Here is a 23,196-nt window from a genome sequence, read left to right as displayed (position 1 = left end):
CTTCCAACTGCTTCCTGTCACTGCCACTCTGCTTCCTGAAGCCACCAACCTGCCTTCAACCGATGTCTCTCCACCTATGCAGCAGTTGGCCACACAGGACCCTTGCAGCACAGTTTCTGACGAGCCTGCTTCTCGTGCCAGCTGCCATCTAAAACCACCATGCTGGCATGACGATTACAAATTCGAGATTCAAGAGATCAAGCTTCCATCTGCCATGCTCCACCACACTTCTGTGGAGGTGAGGGAGGGGTGGCGGGGGTGCTCTGTGGCATCTCTGGCGCAGAGTGCCCTGTCTTTGACTCTGACGTTTTTGTTCTACGTCTCTCGGCATGCAACTTGTTTAGTGCCATGTTTGTTCTTCTCGCCTCGGTGTGTAATAAATGCATTTACAATATTTAAAGTGTGTTATTACTGCCCAGTCTTACATGATAACCCACAGATAGTAAATACAAAAAGTTTACTTATTGTGAGTGCAGAGTAATGTAACAAGAATACAGGACTGCAATTGTAGCTGATCTGAAGAGATGCAGTATAGCAATCTACCACAGTTTACAGCAACAAAGGCTGTAAGTAGTCTGGAAACAGAGTCAAACTGAATGTCATGACAAGTGCAAACCAGGGTATCTCCCACGGGCGGCAATTTCAGGTGGCACCAAATTCATATCTTTGAAGGAAAAACTCTTGTCTCACAAAGCACACATTGGTATATTGATTATTCATATGATTTTGAAATGCATCCCAGTTTGTTTCTAATCACTTTGAACACTTTCTAAGTTGATTTCTAAACGAATCGTAATTTGATTTTGGAATACATGCATAGTGTACGTGATGTCTCTGTCAGGGGAATCCCCATTGCATCTAGAAATAAAAAACTTTCTTGCAGATAAAAGGGGATAGGGCTACTAGATCAAAGCCAAATAAACCCAAATGGGTGAATGTTAATCGCTGTTTGTTTATGTGGTTGACTGGGTGTGCAAAGGGCCAGTGGTATTATAATTATTAGTAACATCCATAGATTCAAACTAGCAAAGTGGACATAAATGGCTAACAGGAATAACAGGTAAGAAAGATTACATATTATCATCTCGGTGTATCCAAGAAAGTGAAATTTTAACAGAAAGTTTTTGCCAGAATGCTATGTTACTAAGGAGCAGTTGTACTGTCCCCTGTTAGCAGCTGCTTAAGTTCTATTCTTGGAAAAATGCAGAAAACACTTTGTACAAACATGTAATAACCACCTAGTCAGAGAATAAATATGGGATAAATGAAATGGTGATTCTGACTGGCTTAGGAAAGTTAACTGGAGAATAAGTTTTGACAATGACTGGAATAGTTACAGAATTTGTGATGACAAGTTTGTTTGTTAGAATGGGGAAGGAGAAGGAAAGGGGACACCAGATAAATTATTTGTAACAATATGACAGTTCCAAATTTATATAAAAATTTCATTCTACTACTTTGCAGTTGCCAATGTGAGAAACAGGAATGTATGAATGGAATGTGAAACTATTTCCTAACATAAAACATTTTGGTTGAAGTAGGTCTAATAGGCATTTGATATTGGTACATTGTGAATTACATTCAGTCATGTTATTTGTGTAAATGCGGTGCGTAAAAATAATCCTTTGTGCCAAAACAGTATCAATTATTTGGCATGTGTTACAATTCCTGCAATATTAGAAAGACCTTCTTCAACTCATCTAGTAGACAGTGACAAAACAGATGTAACCAATTTGAGAAACCACACCAGCCTTGGGTACTATTCCCATTAACATCTTTTTCAGTATTAGATGATGACATTTAGATTTTTCATGTAGCAAAACATTTGGCAAATTTTGATGAGGTAATAGACTCTTTTGTGAAAAGGAAATCACATCATGTAAAGCTGTAGCAAGACTAGAGAGAAAAAAATTCTGGGACCTAAGGATTGAAGGAATGTGACTGTCTTGCTTGTCTCTTGTTTTAACTGGTTTTATGTTTCCTATAGGGGGACAGGATGTCAAACCAGCTGACTGGGAGCAAGAGAGGCACCACAGGGCATTTTAATTTCCACTGTCTTGAATATAGGCTTGATGGCTTCCATTACAAAATATACACATTTGACTTCCACCGAGTGAAGTACAGTTATGCCACCGAGTGAAGTACAGTTATGTGCAAAAGAGGACTGCTGCGTGAAGAGGCGTGTCACTGCACTTTTGCACACTTAAGACCAAATACCATGTCTTACATTTCCTCGAACACTTTTGTTTTATATATCAAACTCTTCAGAACGATGTGCACTACAAATTGAACATATTTTTGCAATATCGATTTTTTTTTATTTATTTATTTATTTTTAATTTTTTAATTCCTATCTCAAACGATTGGTGGGAGGGGTGCACCAATAAGCTTTTGCCGCAGTTCAGAAATATCACAGATCTGAGGCTGTAGTCACATGGGGCCATTGAGATCCTGCATGGCAGTGAGTATGTGGTATCCTGAAAACATTGATTCCATACTCACATTGAGCTGTGGGACACTAATAAACATTGGCAGCAATATCATAGAACAATAAATCTCTATTGTGACAGGACACAGTTCTGTTGCTTTTGAATTCTGACAAATGTTAGTAATCATTTTACGTTCTTACACAAGGCCTAAAGTGATCTTCTCACAAATAGCTGACTTTTAAGTACAGTGTCTGATTGACGAACCCTCTTTGTAATCTTGCCTTATTTACAGGATGTAGATGGTGATACTCCTACCTACATTGTGCAGGTATGCTGAAATACTGATCATTTGCTTATGCTAACATGTAGTACACTTCATGCTAATTTCAGTTTTTCTGCATACTGCCTTCATAATGTTTCAAATTTAATGGCTGGTTTGCTGATGACTTGGGCTTTTGACTGAAATTGTCAGAGGCCATTATGCTTGGCATGAGTTCAGCTATGCTCATTCTGACACTGCTCTAGAAAAATGAGTAGTAGAAGATTACTTTCTTTGTTCTAAAAGCTCTTTAAGATATCAAAGCTGCTTTGTTGTCACTTCCAAGTTCGCACTCTGCAAGTTGCAGTTCCTATAATAATATAATTTGTCGGCAGAATTAAAAAGGCCTGATATCAGTTTATGTGATCCTCATGGTTTATTCAGGCATCTGATTCCACATATAACTTAAGGTGATGGACATTACACCATAGCTGCACCAATATTGTGCAACACAAGTCATAAGTAAGCTTCTCAAAAACACACTGGCTACTTAATACATACAAACAGCGGTATTTCTGGCATGTTAGCGCCAAGAAGGGTGCACTCAGTCCATAGTCAGTATGGTGTTTACATTTTAATTGCAAAACACATATTAACAGTTTTCATGTAATTATAATACTTCTAAAAAAAGGAGCAAAACATATGAAAACAAAAATATGTAACAATACTAGAGAAGGAAAGTTGCTACTGACCATATGGTAGAGATTCTGAGTCACGAAAGGCACAACAAAAAGATTCACACAATTATAGCTTTTGGCCATTAAGGCCACACACACACTCAAATGCAACATGCACACATGTCTGCAGTCTAAGAGAACTGAAACCACACTGCGAGCAGCAGCACCAGTGCGTGATGGGAGTGGTGACTGGGTGGGGGTAAGGAGGAGGCTGGGGCGGGGAGGGGTAGGGATAGTATGGTTGGAGTGTTGCAGTTTAGAAGGAGGGCAGGAGAGAAGGTGCGGAGGGGGGAGGGGGTAAGTAGTGGAAAGGAGAAAAATAGAAATAAATTAAAAGACTGGGTGTGGCAGTTGGCAGTGAAATGATGGCTGTGTAGTGCTGGAATGGAAACAGGGAGGGGGCTGGATGGGTGAGGACAGTGACTAACAAAGGTTGAGACCAGGAGGGTTACGGAAACATAGGATTTATTGCAGGGAAAGTTCCCACCTGCACAATTCAGAAAAGCTGGTGTTGGTGGGAAGGATCCGTATGGCACAGGCTGTGAAGCAGTCATTGAGATGGGGATATCATGTTTGTCAGCGTGTTCAGCAACAGGGTGGTCCACTTGTTTTTTGGCCACAGTTTGTCGGTGGCTGTTCATGTGGACAGACATCTTGTTGGTGTCATGCCTACATAGAATGCAGCACAGTGGTTGCAGCTTAGCTTGTAAATCACATGACTGGTTTCACAGGTAGCCCTGCCTTTGATGGGATAGGTGATGTTAGTGACCGGACTGGAGTAGGTGGTGGTAGGAGGATGTATGAGACAGGTCTTGCATCTACATCTGTTACAGGGATATGAGCCATGAGGTAAGGGATTGTGAGCATGGGTTGTGTAAGGATGGATGAGTATATTGTGTAGGTTCGGTGGAAGGCAGAATACTACTGTAGAGGGGTGGAAAGGATAACAGGCAGGACATTTCTCATTTCAGGGCACGACGAGAGATAATCGAAACCCTGGCAGAGAATGTAATTCAGTTGCTCCAGTCCCAAGTGGTACTGAGTTACAAGGGGAATGCTCCTTTGTGGCTGGACGAATCATCATTGATGTTTCACTTTACCTCACCTCACTGCATCTCACAAATCGGATGCCTCACTCTGTCTTTCTTCCTTCGTCTCTCTCTCTCTCTCTCTCTCTCTCTCTCTCTCTCTCTCTCTCCCTCCCTCCCTTTCTCCTTTTTAACACATTTTATTTATTTAATCCATTTTTGAGTTCCATCAATCCTTGATGTGAGTGTATTGCTAGAATGTTGAATGTGTCTGATTATTAGAGTAATAACCATGTTTAAATGGTCATGATAGTTACAATCTAAATCACATATAAACAGATATATGAGGTTCAAGTGTCCAAATAACAACACAGATTATAGTAGTAATGATGCTTACACAAACAAATTATAAGACGTACATTCTAAAATATACAAAAAGCATTCTGTCAACAATTGATGTACCAATGCTACGTACAAGTTCCATTCTGGGACATTTGCAATTTCGCGCCAGTGATGTATTGGAGGGAAAAGTTGTTGACAACCCTGAACACATCTGTGTTTAATGTGTAACTGCCTGAAGTTTAATTGTTGTACATCTGTTAGCTATTGTCCAATGCTGTATTGCCTAGAATGTTGTGATGCACAGTTTGTTAAGAGGAGCATCATTTCTGCATTAAATTTTGTGTGAAACTCAAGAAAATCTTTACCAAGACACACAAAATGATGCAGGAAGCCTACGGTGATGAGTGATTAAATTGTACTCAGTGTTACAAATGGTTAACACTGTTTAAAAATGGCCTGACAGAAGCTAAAGATGGCCCTTGTTCAGGACACCATTTGACATATATTGACAATGCTCATGTCAGGAACGTAAACAAAGTTGTGTATGCCAATCAAAGACTGACTGTCCTAGAGATTGCAGAAGAATATAACATTTCAATTGGACCATGTCATGAAATACTGACACAGCACCTTGGAATGCATTGTATTGCACCATGTTTATCCCAAGGTTCATGAGTCAAGACCAGAAAGACCTTCACCTTGCAGTCTATGAAGAGCCTTTGGATTGCAGAAATGAGAATTACATATTCTTTAAGAGAACCATACCTGGTGATGAGATGTGGGTCTATGGTTATGATGTTGAGACCAAGGTTCAAACTTCACAGTGGCTTAAGAAATGTTCTCCAAAATCAAAAACAGCTCGTCAAGTCAGGTAAAATGTCAAAACCATGCTGATAGTTTTATTTGACCTTGAAGGATTAGTTCATCATGAATTCACGCCCCAGGTACAAACTCAAACTTTAATCAGTGTACTATCAAGACATGTTGTGATGCCTGTTTGTATGTGACTATTGCACAAAAAACGAAATCACCGTGCTGCCTCATCCTCCATACTCTGCAGACATGGGCCATGCAAACTCTCTCTCTCTCTCTCTCTCTCTCTCTCTCTCTCTTTTTTTAATAATTAACCTACTGACGGAGATTTGCAATGCTAGATTAGATAAAAGGAAATTCGCGGATGGCATACTGAGACTGCTTCCAGATATGGAAACGGCATTGGGAGTGGTGCATTAATTGTGGTGGACAGTATTTCAAAAGTAACCATGCACAATAAGTAAAAGGTAAGCATACTGTTTGAATAAATTTCTGCAAGAGCATTTAGGTTGCACTCTAGCTATAATTCTGATGACACTCTTCTGTGCAATAAATACTTTATTTGTTCATGACTGATTTTCTGAGACACAATGACATTTGTCATAAATGAATGAAGATTTCCAGAGTAAGCAGTTGTGATTGGTTCTAAGCCACAAACAGATGAAACTGAACAAATGGCAAATGCTGCCAAATTCAGTCTCTTACATAGTTCGATGATGTGAAGTGACCAGTTTACACTGTACATTAAATTTATTTGCAGTTGCTAATATGGACAACCATCAACTGGTGAATGGAATAACAACAATGAAGATTTGTGCTGGACTGAGACTCAAACCTGGATTCCTCACTTATTGCAAGCTGTCACCTTAGTGTTTGGCTATCTGTGGATGACTCAAGGCCTGACCCAAACTTCCATATATCATCAAACATGTTCAATAACCTGTACTCATACAACTACAGTGTATATTCCCATAGAGATGAAACATTTTATTGAAAGTTGATTGTCCAGTGTCCAGTGTTATTCTGAGTTAAACGCAAAGTTCCTTTGGACATTCTGACTGTTACCACCCTCTTGTTGCCCAAAGTTGGTTTATTAATTTTTGAAGTAAGTTAGTAATTTGGACAGCTGGCACACTGTTATAGTGACACACTGCAGCATGAGATAGTGACAGTTGAATCTAAATAACCAATTTTATTAATAATACTCATCTTTCTTGTTGCTCTTCTTTGTTGTGAGTTGAAGGCTTGATATCTATCTTTGGTTTAACTTTTTTATGGTCATCTAGAAGATGACTGAGTTGCTTCCACAAAAATTATGTGAAAACTTGTGGACTTTCAGGCGAATTCCACATTCATATTCAGAAATTTCACTTCACAATAAAAATCAATAAAACATGCATGACTTGTTCTCCACCCTCACACTTCAAACTCATACAATCAGCTGCACTAAAAAATAAAGATTTACCTCTAGCAATGTATAGCAAAAAAATTATTACCATATTTCAATCTATTTCTGTAAAATCATATTTGGAACATGTGTTTCATACATAAAATACAAATAATTGTTTATCTTTTTTGAGAAGTCCATAATCATCATTGTAATTACATTAAGTGTTTATAAAAGTTGACATTTCAATATTTTTGCATAGCTATGTGGTAGTGGGTAATATTGGTCATTTCATATGATCCAAGATCAGTTAATGCATTTATCTCATCATAACCAGTTTTATTACAACATGCATACATGACCAAATGAATTTTGCATCATAATTCAGAATAACATGGGCACTGCAGTATCATAGTTTAGAGTGTTGTTAATGTGTAATCCAAGCAATTTGGAAGACTCAGCTCTCAATATTTCTTTGTAACCACATTTCATTATTTTCCTGTTTTATGTTTACTGTTTGAAACTGAATGAATTAAGTCTTGTTAACACTGAGGGACAGACCATTTGAAGTGAACACGTATAGAACTTGTTTGAATATAGTGGCTGCAGAATTCTCTAGACTGCAGTTTGGTACTTTCTCTATCATAATGGTTGTTTTGTTTACTGCAAATAGGGTGAACAGTGTTTTTTGTGTCATACTCCATGGCAGATCATTGAAAAAGATTGGAAAAAGTAAGGGACCATGCACCGAGCCCTGGGCAATTCACTATGCCCAGTCAGAAGAGACAGGTGCTATTGCAGAATTTTTCAATCTACCTTTTGCCTTCTGTCATCTAGAAATGATTCAAGCCACATTCCTACTTTACCATATAAACTATAGTGCTCAGTCTTCATAAGTAGAATTTTGTGACTTACACAGTGATGTCAGAACAAAGAGTTTAGGAAATGACAAACTTTGTATTTTCCATGAGAATATAATGGGTCTAAGAAACAAAGTGGACCAATTGTCTGTTTGCAATAAAGAAAGTGATGTAATAAACCTTGCCCATATATTATGTTTTACTGAAATCATTTGAAGGAAAGGATTGAAATCATGCAACTATGTAAGTACAACTTAGAAGCTTATTACACTGCAAATATAATGGATAAAGGTGGAGTAATAATGTATGTTGAAAGTAATATATGTAAGTCTGTAGATGTAAAAAATTATTGTCTTGATCACCATTTTATGGGTTGTTGCACGGTTTCCAAATTGTCACATTGATTAGTCTAAAAGACCTGATGATAAAACTACTCTGTTAACAGGGCTTACATCATGCAATTTTAATGGCTGCCCATCATGGTCAGAAGGGCCATTTAAGATTTGTGTTACATGTATGTTATCAATTCTGTTACTGTCTACAAAGATATTGTCAATCAGGCTTGTGCAGTCCTTTGTCACTCTTGTGGCAAAGTCAACAACTACCCTCAAATCAAAAGAGCAGCTCATTATATTCTCAGAATCTGTTGTATCATTATTACAAGTAAGAAATGTTACATTAAAGTCACCAAGCATGATAATTTCAGTGGTGTTTGAGAACAGACAAGTTTAAAGTGATTCTACTTGCTTGAGGAATGTACAAAGATTTCCTGATGGAGCTCTGTAAACAGTAATCACATAAATAGGTAGAGTATCAACATAGAGTTCAATGCAACAACCCATAAACCCATAACCCCCATCTTCTTAACATCTGGGAATTAAATTACAAATAAAACAATATTCACAAGGGACCAATCCATATTTATGTAATGTACTGCAGATGTCAAATAATGCACTTGGTTGTGTGAATCAGTCCACATATCTACTGTTGAAGCACGTGTTTTATTAATAACTTTCTTAATAAGAGAAGGCATTATCTGTTTCAAATAGGATAAACCTGCTCTTTGACATGTCTGCTTGTAGGAGAGGGGTGTAGCATAACATCTGAAATGATGATTTCTTTATAATGTACATCTAAATATTCATGGCCTATTTCTTTGAAACCTTCACCAGAAACAGCATCAGAAGGTCTTATATCTTTGGCACACATGTAACACATTTTTCTGTAGTACTATTTTTTATTAGTTTTATTGGAAGGGTTTTGCATAATTGCATTTGTGTGTGTTTGCAGTTCTTGTTCTTGTTTATGCTCACATTCTGACCACTAGTGCATAGAGTTTATTTATGTGAGTGCAGGTGTTTGTCTTCTTTGCAATAGTAGTGTTTTTGTATTGTTTTTATTGCATTTGAAAAGTCATCCATCGTAAAGAAAGCCAGTTATTTCAATAAATCAAATAAGTTCATACACAGCTTTATTAATCTCTCTAAGCAAACCTCCATTTTCCGCATCAGGTTATGGGCCCAGGCATCACTTGGTTTGTGTGAGGAAAGTTGATATTTCATATAAACTTTCAGTATCCCAGCTGTGATGTGTTTGGATGAAACGAAGAGAGAATAAATCTGCAATGGCTGAAGAAGTGCCTTCAAAATATGTCTCAAAGCTGGATGCAAAAAATTATCAGACATGGAAACTCCAGATAACTGCCATCTTAAAGGCTTACAGAATTTTCAATGTTGTAAATGGTACTCGAGGTCAATCTAATGAAGATGACGAAGCTGCCTTGAAAGCATGGACAAAAGAAAATGTTAAAGGTATGTTTCTGATTTCCACATCAGTAGAGAATATGCAAATGCAAAGTCTGTTGGTTTGTGAGACAGCCTGTGAAATGTGGAACAAGTTGAGATCTATACACGAGCAATGGTCAGAAGTCAGAAAACTAACAATAAGTCAATGTTTTCATGAATATCGGATGACTGCAAATGATTCTGTAGTGGCACATGTAGCTAAAGTTGAAAATCTAGCATTACAACTCAGAAGTGTTGGAGAAAAGGTTTGAAATGTAGCTGTAATGGCAAAAGTCATTGCGCCATTACCACCAAAATGCAACACATTTAAAATAGCTTGAGACAGTGTGCCAGCTAGTCAACAAAATGTGGAATATTTGATGGAACTTTTCATCAAAGAAGAGTTCCAGTTGAATATGAGTGATGAATAAATTGGTGCATTTGCAGTGATGTCTATCAACAGACAAAAGGAAAAAGCAAGATATCCTGGTAAAACCAAAAGTTCACAAGAACAAAAAACAAGACCAGATGTTGAATGTTTTTACTGCAAGAAGCATACTGATATAGCCTGTGAGTATTGGAAGAAAAAGTGAGAGACAGAAAAGCGTAAGAGAGGCAAAAATATATCTGGGTGTGCATTTATTGTGTCAGCATATAACATGGGTTGAGTTGTCAGATGGTCAAGAGAGACACATGCTAAGGGGTTTGAACATGATCAGTCAGGTGTGTGGCTGATGGACAATGGTGCATTGCGTCATATGACTTTTCAATGGGAATGGTTTTCGAAGTTCTGTCCAGTGACTGGGGAGCATGTTACTGGGTAATGAAGAAGAGTACCAAGTTGCTGGAGTTGGTACTATTATATGCATGTGAAAGAAAATCACTGCAGCTTTCAAGGAAGATCAAGCTGTACTAATACATGGAGAGACTGTAACTGAAGGTATGAAAGAAGAGAACAATATTTTAGGATGCGTTTCATGACAGATTCACCACTACAGAGAGAAATTAATTTTTTTTTTTTTTTTTTTTTTTTTTTTTTTTTTTTTTTTTAAAGAATAGAATAGAATATTTTTCTTAACCTTTCGGTATTTTTCATACAGTTGGCTTCGTCAAAGTTTACAGAGGGTTTTAGTTTCAGTACGATATTCAAATAGTTACAGAAAGGGGAGAAAAGGAACTAAAGTCCTTTTCTTCAGCATTATGTAAAACAATGTTTTATACAGTAATTAAATACACACATAAGAAAAGAATCACAGTAAATAACTAGCTTATATAATATCAAAACATTTTCTTCATAACTTAGGTAAAACATATATTTTGATGATCAGTTTCTAAGAATTCTTCAGTTGTATAGAATTCATTGTTTTTTAGCCAGGTTTGCAATGTATTCTTATATTTATTTAGTGGTACTGTACGAGCTGAGCATGGTAACTTACTGAAAAATTTTATGCTTAAGTACTTATAGTTATTATGGACTACAGCAAGTGTTGTGGAAGTCCAGCAGGTGACTGTTTCTTGTACTGTGTGCATGCACATCACATCTCATGTTCAATTTTTTCAGATTTTTGCTGGCATATATTAGACAGTTATATATGTACATGCTTGGCACTGTCATTACGCCAAGAGATTTAAAATAATTTCTGCAGGACTCTCTGGGTGCTAACCCCTCCATGCACCTGATTGCTTTCTTCTGCCATCTGAAAATACATTCAGCCCCTGGGGAGTTATCCCAAAGGAAAATTCCTTATTGCAGTTGGGAATGAAAAAAAGCATAGTATGAGTGGAGTAGCAATTGCTTGCTCACACTGTTTCTTAATTTATACAATAAGAAAAGTACTCGTACATAGATAATTGATGTGTCCTTCCCATGAGAGCTTTTGGTCTATGATTAGTCCAAGTAATTTCACTGTTTTGTTTTCATTTTTAGTTATTTTGAGATTAAATATTATTTCTTCTGTTTTTGTTTGATTTATGCACAGCTGGTTAGCCTGACACCAGTAATTAGCCATTTGCATCATTTCTCTATTTTTGTCCAGTACACTCTGTAAGTTCTCTCCTGTACTTGTTAATGTCATATCGTCAGCATATAGTATGTTCTTACACGGTATGTAATTCGAGAAGTCATTAACATAGACAATGAACAGAAAAGGTCCAAGAACAGAGCCTTGGGGTATTCCTCTTTCTATAGGGAGTATTTCTGACCTCTGATTATTTGCATATACAAGTTGTAACCTATTGCTTAGATAAGATCTGAATAGTCGGAGTGTGTCATCTTCAATGCCATAGAATTTTAACTTTTTGATGAATATGTCATGTGACACCGAGTCAAAAGCTTTACTTAGGTCAATAAGTGTTCCAGATATTGATACCCTTTTTTCATACCCTTCATAAACATTGCTTACCAAAGATTCTACTGCTTTTTCAGTTGATAGGTGTGACCTGAAGCCAAACTGTTGTTCATTTAAAATTTTGTTGGTTTCAAAATACCTGTATATCTGCTTATGCACACAATTTTCTACTAACTTGGATATGATTGGTACTATTGAAATGGGTCTGTAGTTATTTGGGAGGTTTCTTTCACCTTTTTTATACACAGGCTATGTAACTGTGAGCTTAAGACAGTCGGGGAATATTCCTTCATCAAGTACTCTGTTTGATAGTGAGAGAAGTGGCATTTCAATTTCTTTTGCTATACATTTAATGACGAGATTACTGAGTCCATAATAATCTTCTGTTTTGGAATTACTTAATTTGTTTATCGACTTATGAATATCATTTAATGTGATTCGGGTCCAAGTGAACTTCTCACTTCTTGTCTTTTTTGCACAACTTGCAACTGAACTTGGGCTTGTTTACTACCTATTTTTCACGTGGCTCATCTGTAAAGGGGGTTGGTAGTAAACAGTTGCATTTGTGCCCCTATTATTGAGTCTGATGTTGGCTGGCTTTTGAAGAGCAGTAAATTGAACTATACACGTTCAGATTGAAACTTATTTATTCGAAAGAAACACTTTAACATTGTGTCCATGCATTTTTAAGTTCACAAATAATAATCGGTGCAATTTGTACACTGTTTGTCTCACACCCACACACTTTCACTTTGTTCCTTCACATACCCTGGCGTCCATGCTTGCACTTGCGGCACTTTGCCGCTCCCAACTCACCACCGCAATGGCCAATGACAAAAGACCACGATTTTCCCGCTCATATCCACAGTCCTGAGTCGGGTCACATGACACCACAGTAGTCAAAATAATCGCTAAACATGGCCACAATTCGTTTACAATATTTTATAATATTTAAATACTTAAATCTAAATATGTTATATAATTTTACAAATTATCACCACACTTATGTAATTCGTTGCAATTAAAAGAAAACCAAAACAATATCCAACGGAACTACAACGTCCATCAAAACAAATCAAACACAAACATGGCATAAATATATTCTATATTTCACCCTTCAAATGTTCCCAGATCAGGACCTCCGACACTTCTACACCCCCCCCCCCCCCCCCCCCCCCCGCCCCGCACCAAGAGTATTTATTCCCAGATGCTGATTCTTATATTTTTTTTAAGCATCCATACAGCTATATCACTGTACATAAATACATTCGATATTTTTTTTATGAATTCCTATATAAATTTTCACATAATATTTGGCAGTATCTTGAAACCCATTCTTTTATGACACTTCCATGGCTATCTAGATTCAATCATAAATGGCAAACAAACTCACCAAGGTCATAAACTTTTACAAGCATCCACTTAGCCATTAGTGTTCTTTCCCTCACCTCCCTCATGAACATCTTGTAATAAGCAAGTTAATTATTTCCCATATGCCTCTACAATTTGCCTATTTAGTGACTGCCCTACATGACTGTCCCAGCAACAATCCTACCCCCACGCACCAGTATCAACTCCAGGTGCCACAGACACATTAGAAATTTTAATAAAATCTCAACTATTTTTTTTTTAACAAACTATTTGCAGATTTCCTCCCTCCTATATTCTCCACACATTTATACAGAAATAGACTATATGTACAGTAGGTTTCAGTTCCCGTGTGACTTTCAACAAGGCTTCTATCACACCCACACCAGTTGTGCAAATCCATTGGACAACAGATTCCCTTATTGCAAATACATAGAGTATAATGAAGTTTGTTGACCACCAACAATGGCATCGCAACATACACAGTAACACAAATAATACTCCAATTATAAATACACGTATACGTAGCCCCCAATAATTTTTTTTTTTTTAACTCAACAATAGTGTACATGGGAATCTCACTTCCTTAACCTTCATTCTTTTACCACATATTTTTTCAACTCCGTTACATTTCTCAGTCCAAATGGCTTTTTGGACACTGGATATACCAACCTATATGCATTAGGGTGTGAACAACCCGTTATCTCAAAGGGTCCATGGTATAATTCAAATAACTTTTTGATTTCGCCATCAATGTCACTGGATTTTTTTCTTGTTCCTCACCAGCACCTTATCTCCCTCCTTGAACTTTGTTGTCCTATACCTTTCTCCATGCCTCCTCCGTCTCTCATGTCCTTTCTTTAACATTTGCTGTCTGGCCATCTGCATCTTCTCTTGACTTGTCAAGTCTTGAGATGGAGGAAAATCTATGTGTTCTGCTATTAGATTATCTGGCTTGATATCTTTCATGAGCTCATGGGGTGAGAATCCTGTTGCACAACTCTTCACTGTGTTCATAAGATCCTCAAACACAGTTATATATTCTGCCCAAGTACTATGCTTTTTACTGCAATATGTCCTACATAGCCTACCCAGCTCCCTCATATACCTCTCAGCAGGGTTTCCTGCAGGGTGATACATTGAAATCCTTATATGCTTCATCCCAGATCTTTGCATAAACTTCCCTCACACACTAGATACAAATTGTGCTCCATTATCAGACAGAACATTCTCTGGTTTTATAACATTCACAAAGTAATCTTTCTCTAGCTTGTTAATTATATTCTGGCTAGTGGCCTTTTTCAGTTGATACAGCCTTACAAACTTTGAGAATACATCAACAGCTAAAGAACATACTTTACACCCCCTCGACCTGTTGGGAGTCTCCCAAATAAATCAATAGCCAGCAGTTCACCATTTCTTTTAGGAACAATATTCTGCATCTCTCCTTGTACTGCAATAGTATTATACTTCACTTTTTGACATTTGTCACAAGAAGCCAACTGTCTCTTTACTCTCCTGGCCATGTTGTTAAAACTAACATAGTCCTGCAGTATTTCCAAACACTTTTGAGCCTCATAATGCCCATGGCTAAGGTGGATGTAATTTATTAATTTTTCCACATACTCATCTGGAAAACATACCTTCCACTCCTCTTTGTCCAAATTTCTTCGTCTAAATACAATACCCTTATAAATTCTATAATATTTAGCTATTTTTTCATGTTCTTTACTTCCAAAGTTTGTTTTGATAATCTTCAAGGTTTGGTCCCCATTCTGAAGTCTCCTCATGTCCTTACAGATGGATCTGATTTCCTTCTCTCCACCCACTCCTTTCATATACAATATCTGTAGTTCTTTCTCGTCTCCATTTGCTTCATGATCTTCTCCAATGAAAGGTAATCTTGATAAGGCATCAGCCACATTGTTCTCTGTGCCCTTAACATATCTTATCTCATAGTTAAACTGCTGCAAAAACATGGCCCATCTCATGAAACTATTATTTAACAGCTTACATTCTTGCAAATAGCTCAGAGCCTTATGGTCTGTGTAAACAATCACTTTCCTACCTTCCACAAATATCCTGAACTTCTGAAATCCAAAAACTATGGCTAAAAGTTCCTTCTCTGAGATACTATACATTAATTCATGTTTGGACAGCATTCTGCTTGCAAAAGCGATTGCCCTGTGCTCGGTCTTCCCATCTACTACCATCTCCTGAAATAGCACTGCCCCTATCCCACAATCTGAGCTGTCTGCCCCAATACAGAAAGGCAAAGACAAATCTGGATAGAACAAAATTTTGCTGTTTTTTAAGCTATTCTTGATGGCTTTAAATTCCCGGTCACACTCAGATGTCCAGCACCAGGTTACACTTCTCTTTAATTGTCTACATAAGTTAGGTGAATTCAGGCTATAGTCACTTATGTACTTCCTATAGAATGAACATAGTCCTATAAATGATTTCAATTGTTTCCTGTTCGTTGGCACCTTGCAGTCAACAATAGCCTTGATTTTCTCTTTATTGGGCAGAATGCCACCAGGAGTTAACTGATGACCGAGAAATAGTAATGTTGCTTGAAAAAATTCACACTTACTTAACTTAAGGGTCATCCCCCCTTTAGATATAGCCTTGAATACATCCTCCAGCAGCTGACAGTGCTCTTGCCAATTGCTACTCGTAATCAAAATGTCATCTACGTACACTGTCAGTTTTCTCATTAGTTCATCACCCAACACATGACTTAAAGCCCTTACAAAAACTGCTACAGATATTGATAAACCAAATGACACAACTGTAAACATATAAGTCCTGCCCTCAAATAAGAAAGCAGTGTACTTTCTGCTCTCTTCAGCCAATTGCACCTGCCAGAACCCTGAAGTCAAATCAACACTTGACAGAATTTTAACATTATAAAATTTTTGCAACAGCTCATCCATGTTCTCTGGCTGATCATTTTCTTTGACTATTATTTTATTTAGCTTTCTTGCATCCAATACTATTCTTATAGAACCATCTCTCTTTTTCACCACTACTATTGGATTACAATACTCACTCCTCCCCATTTCCAGTATGCCCCACTTCAACATCAACTGTATCCTTGCCCTTACAGCCTCTCTATTAGCTATTGCTATAGGATAAGGTTTGGCCCTGATCACTTCATGTGGCAATACCCTCAAAACATAACTGAAATCTATGCTTTTCCAGGTCTGTCAGAGAACACATGCTTATGCTTACACAATAAACCTGTAAGCTGCACCTTTTGTTCCTCATTTAAATGTCCCATTTCATTTACTTTGTCATGTATCTGCTGTTCAGTGCACATCTCATCACCTACCTCTTCTATCCTTTGTAAATGAGTAATTGTCTCACCTCCTTTTAATTCCCCTTTAAATTTTATTCTTCGTCTATTTCCACTAGCATCAAATTCTACCACTCTGTCCTTTACAAAAATGCTACAGTCGTACTTGTACAAGAAGTCCATACCCAAAATTACATTCAATGCCAAACCCTTCACCACAAAGCAACTAATATCAAAACAATACTCATTACTATTAAATTCCAGTAATACTTCCCTGCTGATGGGCTTGCTACATGTCCCAGTTGCTGTCTTAATTTTGACTCCTGTAACTGGTAATTCTATTAATGCTAAATCTTTAATTAGCTGCCAGAAAGATTCAGAGATTGCAGATAAACTTGAGCCAGAGTCTAATAATGCTATATCTGTAACTCCTCCCACACTGATATCAATTATTGGCTGTATCACCTCTATTTCTACTCTGTTCCCCCTGATTCCTGTAATAAATCTCTTTCTACTTCACTCCTGCTTTCCTCTTGCACAATGCAAATATCTTTAGGTCTTTCTCCAAAACATACATCAGTATCCCCTTCAAACAGATCCTTAATAGCAAACTCAACATTCTCTTCTTCACTTAATTCTTCCATTTTTCTGGCAATTTTAAATTTTATTTTACCCCATTCTTCAGGCATCAAAGCTTTATGTAATTTTGCATAGGACACCCAATCACTCAAATCATAATCAGCCTCCTCCTTTCCTAACCATCCACAATTAACATCTTTGAGGCTTGCATCATCAGTTAAGAAAACATAGGTTTCAATTTTATCTTCTGGGCAACCTACAGAAACATTCTCCATATCATTACGCATTTCCATATCCACACTGAAGTCATTATCACTACCACAGTTAACACCTGCACCCACAAGCACAGTAACCTTACCAGTAGGTAATTTTCCAGCATTTTCCACATTGTCAAATACACCACTCATATTAGCCTTTACATCACACTGAATAACCCTCTCCTCACCTTTTCCACAATTCTCCATACTATTTCCAATAGACATCTCTACCCATTCATCACACCCATTATTACTGTGAACATTGCCCCTTAATTCCATATCCACTTCTGTTCCCCCTTTTGATGAAACTACCTCTGTCTCTGATCTTTCAATGAATTTTGCTGCACACAAACCAATATTGTCCTCCTCTGCTTGTAATTTCCCTTCCCTTTTAAACATGTCATCAATGTAAAACTCACACTGTTCATTGCTGATATTAGCCTTGTTCCCTTTTTTCCTCTTATACCTTTTATCTGTATTTCTATAATTGTTAAAACCCCCCCATAGATTTTCATTTCCTAAGACAGCATCCATATGACATATCCCAATTTCCCTATTTTCCTTGCTGACTTTATTACTCATCCCATCATGTCCTTGTCTGGCCCTGTTCACATAATTACCAGCCCCCCTGCAGACCTTAAGTGAGGCATCAATTAGTTTTTTGATTGCCTACCCTGTCCATTTGCATCCAGCATTCCTACTCTCATACCTTCTCTATCACTCCTCATCTGATCAAAATTGTCTCTTCTCCCTCCAAAATTTCTGTTATACCTTTGTGGCTTGCTTCTCCAATCTCTATCCTGATTATTCTGATCCCTTCTATCTTCTCTCCACCTGTTATGGTTATTACTGTATTCATAATTAATACTGTTTCCCCTTTCATGATACCTTCCACTCTCCCTATGTTCCATGTATTTAGGTCTGTAACACAATGCCCTGTCCATATTATCCACAAAATTAAGAAATTCTTCCACTGAATCTGTTGCACTGTGAATCAAATCCCATTGCAAATGCTCTGGTAATCTTCTCTTTAGTGTAGATATTTCTGTTAATACGCCCAGTGGCCTATCCAGATGATTTAATTTATTCAGTTCTCTAACACAGAACTCTCTCATACTTTCCTTTCCACTCTTGTAACTGGATCCATTCAAAAAATCGTTTTGCAATCTTAATTGTTTTGCTTGGGCCCAGTATTTGTTCAAGAACAGGTTTTCGAAGGTTTTAAAATCACAAAATTCATCATCATTTTGGTTTGCCCATGTTTGAGCTCCCCCTTCCAACTGCCTCTTAACATATTTAATTTTTGCCTGCTCACTCATCCCTGTCACAAAGTTATCCTTACACGCAGCTAGAAAGTCAACTGCATGGTATTTATTCTCCCCATTAAAAGGTTTTGACTGAAATCCATGCCCCAGAGGATATCCCAACAATAAATTTCCATTCCCTGCTGCCACAGTATTAACTGTTTCCCTTAAAACATTTATTTCCCCTTCTAATTCCTTCTTATTGTCAGTAATTCCCTTATGGCAATCCAACACTCCTATCTTAATGGATTGATTGTCTGCCTCTGTTTGTCTTTGAAATAATGTGCATTTCTGTTCCTGTAGCTGAATCTGCCCCACAAGATTACTTTGCACAGTGTCCACCTTGGCTACTAGGCCTCTTTCAACCTCATCAACTCTCTCGATAATTCCCTCAACAATTTTAACTGTGTTTTCAACTTTATCTGTAATTTGAGTGAATTTGAGATCTAGCTGATCAAATTTTTCACTCACTGTCTTTATTTTATCACTAAGCCTTAATTCCATATCCCCTATTTTCGAATCCATTTCTCCAACTATTGCAGTTTTTATATTCCCTATTTTTGAGTCTATTTCTCCTAATTTACTAGTAAGTTTTACAAAAACTGTGCTGAGGTCACTTCCTGGTATCCAGCCTATTTCTTTTGGCATGCTAGGGCTACTACAGGTACTCCTAACATCCACTGATTCGTCTTCACTTTGAGATTCACGCGTCTCATCGGCCATGGCTAATGAAAGGACACAATTTTGCAATGTAGCTGCTGGCTGTACTTATCTTTTATATCCTCGTGTGACGCGATGTCTGCAGTGAGCTCCGCAGCACAGCTATGCAATGAATCTTAATCAGCGGCATGGACACACAACAAACTCAATCAGGAGCGAGAACACGTGTGTAGGCCCCTGGCAGCATGTAGTCGTGTTGGTCGGTGGCACGGACGACGGCGTTGATCGTCAGCAGCACGTGGATACAGCTTCGACTCCTGTACCCGTAGCAACACATGGACGTGGCACGGACGACGGTTTCGTGTCGCGGCAGCACGTGTCGCGGCACGGACGACTATTTTACCCGCGGCAACACGTGGACACGGCAAGCACGGCGGTTTTACCCGCTGCAACACGTGGACACAGCAAGCACAGCGGTTTTACCCGCGGCAACACGTGGTCGACTCATCAGACTGTGTAACTGACTGCTTCACAATCGTGGTGGCCTTATATCGGCGTATTCATGGGGCAGCGCGTATCTTGTCCAGCACAAACACTCCGGTACTGCGAATGCACCGATTTAGCTCAGAGCCCCCACAGACTGTTCAAAAGCCTAACATCAGACGAACATTCGATTCCAAAATACTATGGAATATGGAAGAAAGTCCTATCCTGGACAAGCCCCCAATTGCAACTGAACTCGGGCTCGTTTACTACCTATTTTTCACGTGGCTCATCTGTAAAGGGGGTTGGTAGTAAACGGTTGCATTTGCACCCCTATTATTGAGTCTGATATTGGCTGGCTTTTGAAGAGCAGTGAATTGAACTATACACGTTCAGATTGAAACTTATTTATTCAAAAGAAACACTTTAATGTTGTGTCCATGCATTTTTAAGTTCACAAATAATAATCGGTGCAATTTGTACACTGTTTGTCTCACACCCACACACTTTCACTTTGTTCCTTCGCATACCCTGGCGTCCATGCTTGCACTCGCGGCACTTTGCCGCTCCCAACTCACCACCACAACGCCCAACGACAAAAGACCACGATTTTCCCGCTCATATCCACAGTCCTGAGTCGGGTCACATGACACCACAGTAGTCAAAATAATCGCTAAACATGGCCACAATTCATTTACAATATTTTATAATATTTAAATACTTAAATCTAAATACATTATATAATTTTACAAATTATCACCACACTAATATAATTCGTTGCAATTAAAAGAAAACCAAAACACTATCCAACAGAACTACAACGTTTATCAAAACACAAAACAAGTATTTTCTGGTCTATTTTGCCCAGCATATTATCTCTGCTGCTGTGCTTTAAATTTTAAATTACTTGAAAGAGTGCCATATTATCCCCTGTTACCTTACATACTTGAAAGAGTTCCATATTATCCCCAGTTACCTTACAAAGTGAGCAATGCTTCTGCATCAGAGGCAGAATTGATGGGTGGTTGCAGTGGCTGATCTGAAACAGTGGCATGAACAGTTAGGACATGTCAGTGCACAAACAATTCAACAAGATATCAGCAAAAAGGGTGGTCAAATGACTAAATGTAAAAAAAAGAGGAAGATTTTTTTCTGTGGATCATGCCAGGTGGGCGAGGAACATTGGCTGAAGTTCAGCAACAAAGACACAAATCATTCAACAAAACCAGGGTTATCTAATCATTCAGACACGTGGGTCAATGTTAGTTGAATCGATTGGTGGTGCAAAGCTTTTTGTCATATTCAAAGATGGTGGAACTAGATACAGTGTTGTATTTTCTAAGACACAAATCTGAACTCTTTGACCATTTCATGAATTCAGTAATCTTGTGTTGAACAAGTTTGCTCAGAATGTCAAAGCATTGTGTGTGGTGTGGACAATGGCACTGAATACATTAATTATGGTAAGAAACAGTTTCTGAGGATCCATGGAATTCAGTTAGAAACAACAACAATAATAATAAGAATAATAACAGTAATAATAAAGATTTTATTGTCTTTAGGCCATTACAGCAATTGAAAACGTCAAATGAAGTTACAATTTATAATACAGTGTGATAAGGTATTGACTACTGAAATATTTTAGCTTATATTACAATAAATGTACAGTGGGTCATCTGTTGGATTACTGCATTTTACAGTTGAAGAATTCATTGATATCATAGAACGGGTGGGCAATAAACCATTCATGCAGTCTTTCTTTGAATGTATGTATAGCATGTGGCAGCTTATTAAATAGTTTGTGCCCTGTGACTTCATAACTATTTATTGATTTTGATAATCTGTGGTAAGGCGTGTGTATGTGTTTGATGCTTCTTGTGTTGTAACAATGTACATTTTCTCTATGTTTCACATCTTTTAGGTTCTTCTTTGTAAAGATTAAGACATTGTATATACAGAGGTTTATTACTGTCATAATTTTTTGTTTAGTAAATAATGGTTTGGAGTGAGCCTTATGTGAAGAATTTGTAATTATCCTAATGGCTTTCTTCTGCAATAATAGGCTATCATGTATATGACTACAGTTACCCCACAAGATAATGCCATAGGATATTATACTTTGGAAAAATGCAAAATAAGATGATCTGATGTATGTTTCAGGTACACAAATTCTGAGTTGTCTTAATAAATAAATTACTCTAGATAGCTCACTACTAATATAGTTTACATGTTGGCCCCAGGATAACTTTTTGTCTAAATAAACTCCCAGGACTTTAACAGAACTAGGGTCATCAGATAGTTGCTTGTCTCTTAGAGTGAAGATTATCTGCTGAGTTTTATTTTCATTTAGCAGGAAACCATTTGCTCCGAACCAATATGCTGCGTGAGTGAGTATATTTTCTGCACAGGTTTTAAGATCATTAAGATTGTTACTGCTATGAAGAAAAGTCATATTATCTACATACAATACAGTGGTCGATCTAATAAATGAGGGGAGGTCTTTGAACATTATCAGAAACAGGAAGGGGCCGAGTACAGATCCCTGAGGCACACCTACTTTAACATTTTATATGTTTGACATTTCCTTACCAACACAAATTATCTGTTTACGCTTGTTGAGATAAGCTTTTAATAGTCTGAGACTGCTTCCTTTGATGCCATAGAATTCTAGTTTCTCTAGTAGTGGTGTGTGCTCAACACAGTCGAAGGCCTTGCTTAGGTCACAGAATGAGACCTGAGCAAAGCCTTTGTTCTCAAAAACTTTGAGGATGTAACTGACTACCCTGTTGATGACATCAATGGCCAACAGATTCTTCCTAAACCTGTATTGTGTAGCATTAATTATTCCTAGATTCTCAAAGTGAGATGATAATTGTTGGTACATGATGCATTCCATTACCTTGGAGAATGTGGATACTATTGAAATATGCCTGTAACTAGATGGAGAGCCTTTATCTCCCTTTTTGTATACTGGGACGATTCTAGACAGTTTTAACTCATCAGGAAAACATCCCTCAAGTAAGCACTTGTTTATACAATGGGTTAATGGGTACAAAATGCAATCACACACTTTTTTTTAGCAAGTTGCATGATATGTCATATATATCTAAGCTATCAGATGATTTCAGTTGTTTTATGACCCCTTGTACAAATCTAGGCGATACTTTGAAGAAGGTTAGCATGCTTGTATTTAGTAACTGTCTACCCCAATTTTGGGAGAGTAACTCTGATGGACTAATGTCTGGTTTGATAATTTT

General features: G+C 37.7%; 1 long non-coding RNA gene across 2 annotated transcripts in view; it reads right to left on the bottom strand.

The window, feature by feature from the left end:
• LOC126415177 (uncharacterized) overlaps positions 1–23,196 on the bottom strand; it is a 375,032-nt gene that overhangs the window by 49,500 nt on the left and 302,336 nt on the right. Inside the window, exon 1 of one of the 2 annotated variants that reach the window (XR_007575387.1) lies at positions 3,441–3,566. The exons of the other annotated variant lie outside the window; for it this stretch is intronic. This is a non-coding gene — a long non-coding RNA (uncharacterized LOC126415177). Of the gene's footprint in view, positions 1–3,440; positions 3,567–23,196 lie in introns of those variants that run through there. 2 annotated transcript variants of the gene reach the window in all.

This window comes from Schistocerca serialis, chromosome 1, assembly GCF_023864345.2.
Source record: "Schistocerca serialis cubense isolate TAMUIC-IGC-003099 chromosome 1, iqSchSeri2.2, whole genome shotgun sequence".
In the NCBI taxonomy this organism is placed as follows: domain Eukaryota; kingdom Metazoa; phylum Arthropoda; class Insecta; order Orthoptera; family Acrididae; genus Schistocerca; species Schistocerca serialis.
The sequence above is the reverse complement of the archived record's forward strand: the minus strand, read 5'-3'. Positions and strand labels throughout refer to the sequence as shown.